The sequence below is a fragment of the Olea europaea genome, chromosome 7 (genome assembly GCF_002742605.1).
Source record: "Olea europaea var. sylvestris chromosome 7, O_europaea_v1, whole genome shotgun sequence".
NCBI lineage: Eukaryota > Viridiplantae > Streptophyta > Magnoliopsida > Lamiales > Oleaceae > Olea > Olea europaea.
Genome location: NC_036243.1, coordinates 22,692,868 through 22,702,211, shown reverse-complemented (window position 1 = coordinate 22,702,211; position 9,344 = coordinate 22,692,868).

Sequence of the window (9,344 nt, the reverse complement as noted above, 5' to 3'; positions counted from 1 at the left end):
CCCCATACCCCCCCCCCCCCCCTCTTTTCTCTCTCTCTTTCCCCTAATTTCCACGAGACACTTTTTGAAGCCTTATATTTTACAATTTTAATCAGCTATTGAATTAATTAGTTTACCACTCTTTAGGTTTGCGTTTTGATTTGCTGATGGTTTGTTTACAGAAACATTCGATTTCTTATTTTTTTTCTCTAGCTTTTCGTCGGAGTTGGGTTGTGACCAAGTTGTGTGGGGTTGTTGAGTGTGATATCTATTCACGAGAATACATTTCGATTCAAAACCACTATAAGTGTACAGTTCGTTAACAAGTAATAAAGTAAATTTTAAGTCCAAATATCATCCAATAGAGATTGATTTATTTCAATTTTAATTGTCGCAACCTTAACCGGAACAAAATAATACTATGTGTTGTTGCGATGAATTTATGACTAAAATAAATTACGTATGCAATTGTGAATAAATTAACTAAATTAAGTGTGAAATATGCTTAATGCAAATTGATAAGTTTCAATTAATGACGAACGCACTAGAACATCGAATTTTCATGCAATAACCATTTTTAAACTTAATTTTACATTTTGATAGCACGATTGAATTTTGACGAATCAATGTTCATATTTTATTCAACAATCTTTCTCGAGTAATGTCAAATATACTCTTATATATGACTAAACTATATTTTAATGATGGATGTAGACATACAAGAATGCATGAATTTTTACGAGCACTTAAAGATTCGCCTAAGGCATAGCGGTATATTTTTATCCTCCATCGGACCCTATGATGATTTGTGCCATGTCGAGCCTATTTTCCTCTTTCGAATACATAAAATAAACCACCACATTCACACAATTACCATACACAATAATCATGGAGAAAAAAATTCATATAAATCATTTAATATTCAAGAACGTGTTTTTGATGTCAAATATATAAAAAAATTAAAGCTTAAAAATTCATATCACATAGTTTATCATTCTCCTAGCACAAATAAATCTAGTCTAGCATGTTAGAAAAAATAAAATAATAAGAATATTGAAGAAACGGGATCACCAATTTAAATTTCAAATTGAATCTTTGCGTCTTGGGATCGATATTCGAGTTTCTTGTCTTTTATGTTGTAAAACCTATATGAATGTGTTATGATGCATTTTCCCCCACTTATTGTAACGCCCCGACCCCTTGTGGCCCGGAACGCTACTTACTTTATTTAATTAACCGGTGGTTTAGTCATAAAAGAATATGTTTTAGTGGAAGCTTAATTTTTATAATGATAATTTTAACAATAACCTTTCGAATACTTTAAATAAAACACTGAATAAAAAAAATAACGGAACGTAATTTATTTGAAGAAAACACAACTTGTTCTCGCGTTCAGCGTTATTCAAATATTTTAAAGAAATAACATTGAAAACGTTCACAAAAATAAATCTAAATAACTTGTTCACGGCTTTTCCATGGACTCGTTGCACCACTCTCCATCTTTTCTATCATCTAGGCCCAAAGTAGAATCATATCAATTTGTAGATAAGGGGTTAAACCCGTGAGTTAAAAACTCAATAGATATCATTAGTGCATTCGTGATCAAACTATACATTTCAAAACTATAACTTTAAAAACCTTTTCATAGTAGGATTTTCGATAGAATCCCAAATACGACGCATCGACCGGAAGTACATGCCGTACCCGGAGGTACCATTAGACATGGAGGTGTATGCCGTACCGGAGGTACCATTAGACATACAAACATTAACATAAATCTTCATTTGCTGGAAACTTATAACTGAACACGAATTAACACTTTACACCTCTACCTACCTTGATCGATGTTTTGAACCTTGTTGAAAAATGCACTCCTTTGATATTTCAAAAAAAAAAAAAAACACTCCACTAAGAATTGATGATTGGAAAACATTTCTTGATAGCATCAAAACTTCTAGGAAAAACTAATTTTCCTCCATCTCCTTTCTCTTTTTTCTAGATTTGAAAGCTCTCTCTTTTATACTTAGAATCTTTTATTTTGGTGTGAAAAATGTGTATGCATTGGGACCTATTTATAGATGAAAATCTCACAACTTAAGGGCAAGTGAAGGGTCTAATACTCATTAATACGGGTGTCATTTATGTGGGAGTTATAGGTTTAAGAAGGTGCTAGAAAATTGTGTAGGAATTTGACTTTTCATATTTCGCGTGCTTCGATTGATACTGTCCAGCTTTTAGTATTTCTATCATAACTTCTTCTCTCGATATCCGATTGAGGTAATTCAAAGTGCGTTGGAAAGCTAACTCAAAGAGCTACAACTTTTCTTTAGATATCATTTTCCAAATCGAATGTTTTCTATATCATAAATGGATCTCAAATGAGATTAAAAATCTGAAGTATACTTTAGTCATTCAATATTCATGTCTTGGTGCCACTAAGGTGTTTAAAATTATTTGGGATTTTATATCCCCCACACCTTAATTAAAATTTCGTCCTCGAAATTTACCTTCTGATTGTTTGATTTGTGTTGGATACTTGTTTTTTTGCTTTCTTTTTCCTTTCCCAAGTGACCTTTTCTATTTCATGATTATTCTATTGTATTTTGACCAATTAAATTTTTTTGTTCCTTAGTTTATGCACATTTCGATCCAATATCCTAATTGGTACCTCTTCATAGGATAAGTCCTTTTGTACTTCCATGGACCGATAGTTCACTACATGATTAGGATCATGCACGTATTTCTTGATCATTGATACATGGAACACGTTGTGCACTGTCGATAATCCAGATGGGAGAGCTAATCGATAGGCTACATTTCCGACCCTATCAAGTATCTTGAATGGTCTGATATAGCGGGGTCGTAGCTTTCCTTTCTTGCCAAACCTAAGTACACCTTTCATCGGTGCCACTTTCAGAAACACTTTTTCTCCAACTTTGAATTCTGAATTCTAAATCCTTCATCCTTATATCCGCATAGCTCTTCTGTCAATCCTGTGCTGCTTTTATCCCTGCACGGATCTTATCGATTGTCTCAACTGTCCTTTCAATTATTTCTAGTCCCAAAACTCTCTTCTCCTCGACTTCATTCCAATGAACAGGGGATCTACATCTTCTACCATAGAGAGCTTCATACGGTGCCATCCCGATAGTTGCTTGGAAGCTGTTATTATATGTGAATTCTACTAGGGGTATGTATGACTCCCAACTACCCCCTAGATCCAAAACACATGCTCTCAGCATGGCTTCCAAAGTTTGGATGGTCCTTTCAGATTGACCATCGGATTGAGGGTGACATGCTGTACTAAAGTTCAGCTTCGTTCCCATAGCTCCTTGTAGACTTTTTCAAAATTTGGACGTGAACCTTGGGTCTCTGTCAGACACAATGGACACAGGTACGCCGTGTAATCTCACAACCTCCTTAATGTACAATTGTGCCAATTGGTCTAAACTGAATGTCATTTTCACTGGAAGAAAATGAGTTGACTTTGTTAATTGATCCACTATTACCTATACAGCGTTGTTTCCTCTTGCTGAATTGGGGAATCCAACCACAAAGTCCATTGTGATATTTTTCCATTTCCATTCGGGTATGTCCAGTGGATTTAACAATCCAATCGGTCTTTGGTGTTCTGCCTTAACCTGTTGACATACTATGCACTTTTTCATGTACAACCCTATATTTCTTTTCATATTTCTCCACCAAAATGTATCTCGGAAGTCTCGATATATTTTCGTACCACCGGGATGTGCGGTGTACGGGGTAGAATGGGCCTCTTTCAATATCTCGTTTCTCAAGAGTTCATCCTTAGGCACAAAAATTCTTCCCTTAAACATCAGTGCCTGATCCGAAGCTATTCCAAAATCATTTCTCTTATCAGTACCAATTTTATTCTTGATCTTCAACAAAAATGGGTCATTACCTTGTGTCTCTATAATTCGATCTCTAAGAGTAGGTCGAATTATCAAAGCTGCTGGACGAGCAGTGACTTGTCATGGTATGGTAACCACTTCGATTTGCAACTTTTCCAAGTCCTTGACTAACTCTATTTGAAAAGTAGGTAATGACGCCACTTGTCCCATTGATTTTCTACTTAAGGAGTCGACCACAACATTAGCCTTACCTAGATGGTAATGGATAGTGCAATCGTAATCATTCACCAATTCCAACCATCATCTTTGTCGCATATTTAATTCCTTCTGTGTGAATAAATATTTGAGACTCTTGTGATCTGTGTAGATATCGCACTTCCCTCCATACAAGTAGTGTCGCCATATCTTCAAGGCGTGTACTACCGCCGCAAGTTCTAAATCATGCGTCAGGTAGTTCTGCTCATATTTCTTCAATTGTCTTGATGCATAGGCTATCATTTTTCCATTCTACATCAGCACACATCCCAATCCATGCTTGGATGCATCAATATATATAACAAACCCTTCCGTACCCTCAAGTATTGTTAACACGGGTGCTGATATCAACCTCTGTTTAAATTCTTGGAAACTTTGTTCACATTTATCCATCCATTGAAATTTTACTCCCTTCCTTGTAAGCTGCGTCATTGGTCCAGTTATTTTGGAGAATCCTTCTATGAATCTCCGATAATATCCTGCTAATCCTAGAAAGCTCCGTACCTAACCAGCATTAGTTGGCTATTCTATCAGTACTCAAAGGGTTGCCTGAAGGAATGCTAACCTCTAATGTACCTTCTGACTTATCACAGGTAATACTAGATTTAGCCATAGAAGTTGTCGATACAAAGGAGTGTGTGGCTCCTGAATCAAACAATACATAAGCAGGAGTACTGGCTATCAATAAAGTACCTGCTATGACGTTTGAGTTTTCCTCTGCATCTTTCTGAGTCATTGCAAAAACTTGTGCTTTCCCTTTTTGGTTCTATCATTGTTATCATCCTTCTTCGGTGTAAATGTGGGACAATCCTTAAAAAATATGCCCTGACTCGCCACATCTGAAACAAATATTCTTCCCTTGCAAACACACGCCACGATGCGTCTTTTCATACTTAGGACATGGCTCTGTAACTAGCACAATGCTCTTGTTGGCATTGACTCCGTCATTAGCTTTCTTATTATGTCACTTGCCCTTTTCCTTGTCCTGGCCATTCCATTTCCTTTTACCCATACTGCCATTGTTCGGTTGATTGAACAGTTGACTATATTGCTCGACGCTAGTCTTCTGGTACCAGATAGCATGAGCTCTTTCCAACATTTCACAGTATGAGGTGAAACGATGGGGAATAAGTATCATGCTTATATCTGGGTTCAACCCTTGTTCAAACCTCCTGACTTTCTTGTCCTCCGTATCCACCAGATGTGGAGCATACCTTGAAAGTTGGTCAAACTTCCTTTCATACTCAGTCAGGAACATAGACCTTTGCTTGAGTTGGAGAAATTCACTTTCTTTGTGATCCCTCAAAGACTGTGGGAACTACTTGTCCATTACTTCCTCTTTAAATCACTCCCAAGTCAATTCCGCTTATTGCTCTGGGGTCCTCGTCCTTGACATCGAGTCCCACCAGTGGTTTGCATCACCGGAGAATATAAACTCAGCACACTAGACCTTCTGGGCGTTCGTGCACCCTATTAATCGGAATATTCTCTTCAACTTGCGAAGCCACTCCTTGGCTGCAAGTGGATCAGCTGCTCCATTGAAGGTAGGGGGCTTGTGTCTTCTAAATTGCTCGACCACTAAAGCATGGGTTGGAGGAGCATTAGGAGCTAGTGGTAAGGGTTGCGCCTGGTTCGGGTTTTGTCTGCCAAGGTCTTGGACCGTTTGGAGGAGATCTCTTATCAAGTTGGTTTGGTTTGCATGGGCCATTTTCCTTTAGACAAAACGTATGGTTTTTCTTAGTTTCATAATTTGAATTCTAACAAAGAAGATAAAGTTTTATTTCTTGACATAAAAGAAGTTGTTACAAGGATTTAAATCTAATCCCTATAAGTTCTACGGATCTTCTTTGGTGGAGCCTCATCTCCAGAGGAGTCTTCCGCCTCAGGTCCGGATTCTATATCCATCTCAACCTGTGGCTCGGGCTCAAGATCATTCCCTTCTTCAGGCTCTTCTTCTTCATCAAGTTTAATTACTATCTCCAGTTGAGGTTCTAAGTTTTCCCTCCATAGGTCTAGGAGTGATTGGTAATACACTTTAAACTCAAATATATTTGGGTGCTCCTCTAGCATTACATCCCTAACTGTGACTCCCATATCTCCCCATTGAGGTGGAAGGGAGTGTATAGCCTTAATATGCGTTATCTCCATTCCAGCGTTCACTGCTGTCATGCATCTCTCATAGACATCATGTATATGATCATCAAGTGGACGGAGCATATCAGTCACGTAATTTTCATAGGACTGAATGGCGATTCTACAGTTCAATGCTCCTCTCTATGCCCTAACCGTTCTACGAGTCATATCTGTTGCATTTTCACATATCATAAACTTTTTTTTTTTACTCTTGAAAAAATGGCTACTGTTACATAACATTCTACCTATAAAATCTAGCCCAATGCGTATCTTTTGAAAAAAACACATCTTTCAAATCATTTCTAACTGACATAGTATATCTTTGAAAATAAGCATAAGTTATACCATAGCATCGCAAAGCATCATAACATAGTCTTTTCATGAAAACATTAACTTTGAACATACCGGGGCCATAGGATGAGATTGATGGATGGATGCAAGATGCCATGGAGTATCTTAAACTTTTTCATTTTTTTTATTTTTTTAAAAAAAACATACTTGGTCTACAAAACAGGCTAAATCGTACTCTGATACCACGCTGTAACGCTCCGACCCTTTGTGGACCGGAACGCTACTTACTTTACTTAACTAACCGGTGGTTTAGTGATAGGAGAATATGTTTTAGCGGAAACTTAATTTTTACAATGATAATTTTAACAACAACCTTTCGAATACTTTAAATAAAACACTGAATAAAAAAAATAACGGAATGTAATTTATTTGAAGAAAATACAACTTGTTCTCGCGTTGAGTGCTATTCAAATACTTTAAAGAAATAATATTGAAAACGTTCACAAAAATAAATCTAAATAACTTGTTCACCGGGTTTTTCATGGGCTCGTTGCACCACTCTCCATCTTTTCCATCATCCAGGCCCAAGATAGAATCATATCAATATGTAGAGAAGGGGTTAAACCCGTGAGTTAAAAAACTCAATAGATATCATTGGTGCATTCGTGATCAAACTATACATTTCAAAGCTGTAACTTTAGAAACATTTTCATAGTATGATTTTCGGTAGAATCTCAAACACGACGCCTCGACCGAAAGTACATGCCATACCCAGAGGTACCATTAGACATGGAGGTGTATGCCGTACCGGAGGTACCATTAGACATACAAATATTAACATAAATCTTCATTTGTTGGAAACTCATAACTTAACACGAATTAACACTTTACACCTCTACCTACCTTGATTGATGCTTTGAACCTCACTGAAAAATGCACTCCTTTGATGTTTCTAAAAAAAACTCCGTTGAGAATTGATGCTTGGAAAACACTTCTTGATAGTACCAAAACTTCTAGAAAAAACTAATTTTTCTCCCTCTCCTTTCTCTTTTTTCTAGACTTGAAAACTCTCTCTTTTATGCTTAGAAACTTTTGTCTTGCTGTGAAAAATGTATATGCATTGGGGCCTATTTATAAGTGAAAATCTCACAACTTAAGGGCAAGTGAAGGGCTTAATACTCATTAATACGGGTGCCATTTATGTGTGAGTTATAGGTTTAAGAAGGTGCTAGAAAATCGTGTAGGAATTTGACTTTTTATATTCCGCGTACTTCGGTTGATACTGTACAGCATTTAATATTTCTATCATAACTTCTTCTCCCGATATCCAATTGAGATAATTTAAGTGCGTTGAAAAGCTAACTCAAAGAGCTACAACTTTTCTTTAGATATCATTTTTCAAATCGAATGTTTTCTATGTCGTAAATGGGTCTCAAATGAGACTAAAAATTTGAAGTATACTTTAGCCATCCAATATTCATGTCTTAGTACCACTAAGGTGTTTAAAATTATTTGGGATTCTACACTTATGGACGACCAAAGGTTTTAAAAGGCGTCCCAAAATTTGTTTTCATAAAAATTTAAATCAAATAAGAAAACTGCTATGGTATAGTACAAGTCAATACAATAGCTAATGCACTGGAAATCAGCTTTGAAAGTTGCTGAAAATCACCATGCGACTACATGGAAAAACATTCTATGCGACCATATAATGTTGTTGAGAATCCAAAAGTTGCGTTTTAGTCTCTACACCTTGTTTTCTTATTTTTTGACATCTTTTCTCATTTATTATTCTTTCAATACTTCATTTCTTTACTAAATTGGTCTTTGACTCTTCACACCTTCATTTATTCTCACGAGTCATCTTTTGATTATTTGCACTTTGTTCCCTGAATTTTGGTTTTCTACTATCTGTCATATTCATCAATGTTGTCCTACAAAACATAATTTATATAGAATTAAGTCATATTACAACATATTTTCCAATAATTATCCATGTTTTTTGGCTTAAATAAGCGTGTAAAATGCACTTATCAATGTTGCCAGAGTTAGGTTGCGATTTGGTGCTAAATGGCGGCGAAGTTCTTTTTTACTGACACTTCAAGCTCTTATTTTGCATCGTGCTTTGCAATGGTTGTGCAGTGGTGGTGAGATGATGATATTGGTGACGTGGTGATGATGTTGGAAGAGCTGGTGAGGTTGTCATGGTGCGGTAGAGTTGGTGGTTTGGCGGTGTTAGAGTCAACGTATGGTGGCGGCGATGATGACGGTGGTGTGCTTTGTTGATGGTTTTAGTGGGTGGTTTGATTCAATGCTCTTGGATGGTGTTGGCTGTGATGGTGGTGGTTCTAATGGTGGTTGTGGTGCTGGGTTTGGATTGAGTTGGAGTTGTATAAACACGATTTGTGACTAAATTAGATTAATCCGTGACAAATAAAATAATTTGTGGCCATTGAAATAGATAAATTGTGATATTGATACAATTACATGTGACTTGTGCACAATGACCTTGCGACATGTGAACTTATAACTTGTCACATGTCATATAGATTTGGTTAAAAATCACTAATTTACGTTCATAGGTCATCTTGTATAGATCACAGATGTTCATACGTCACACGTTATAGTTCAGAGTTAATATTAATTGGTCACATATTATAGTTTACATGCCAGATATTATAATTCATAGGCAACATTGTATAGATCACATATGTTCACAGATCACATGTTATAGTTTATAGGTCAATATTAGATTGTCACAAGTTATAATTCATAGGTCACAAGTCACCATTCACAGATCACATGTCATATTGT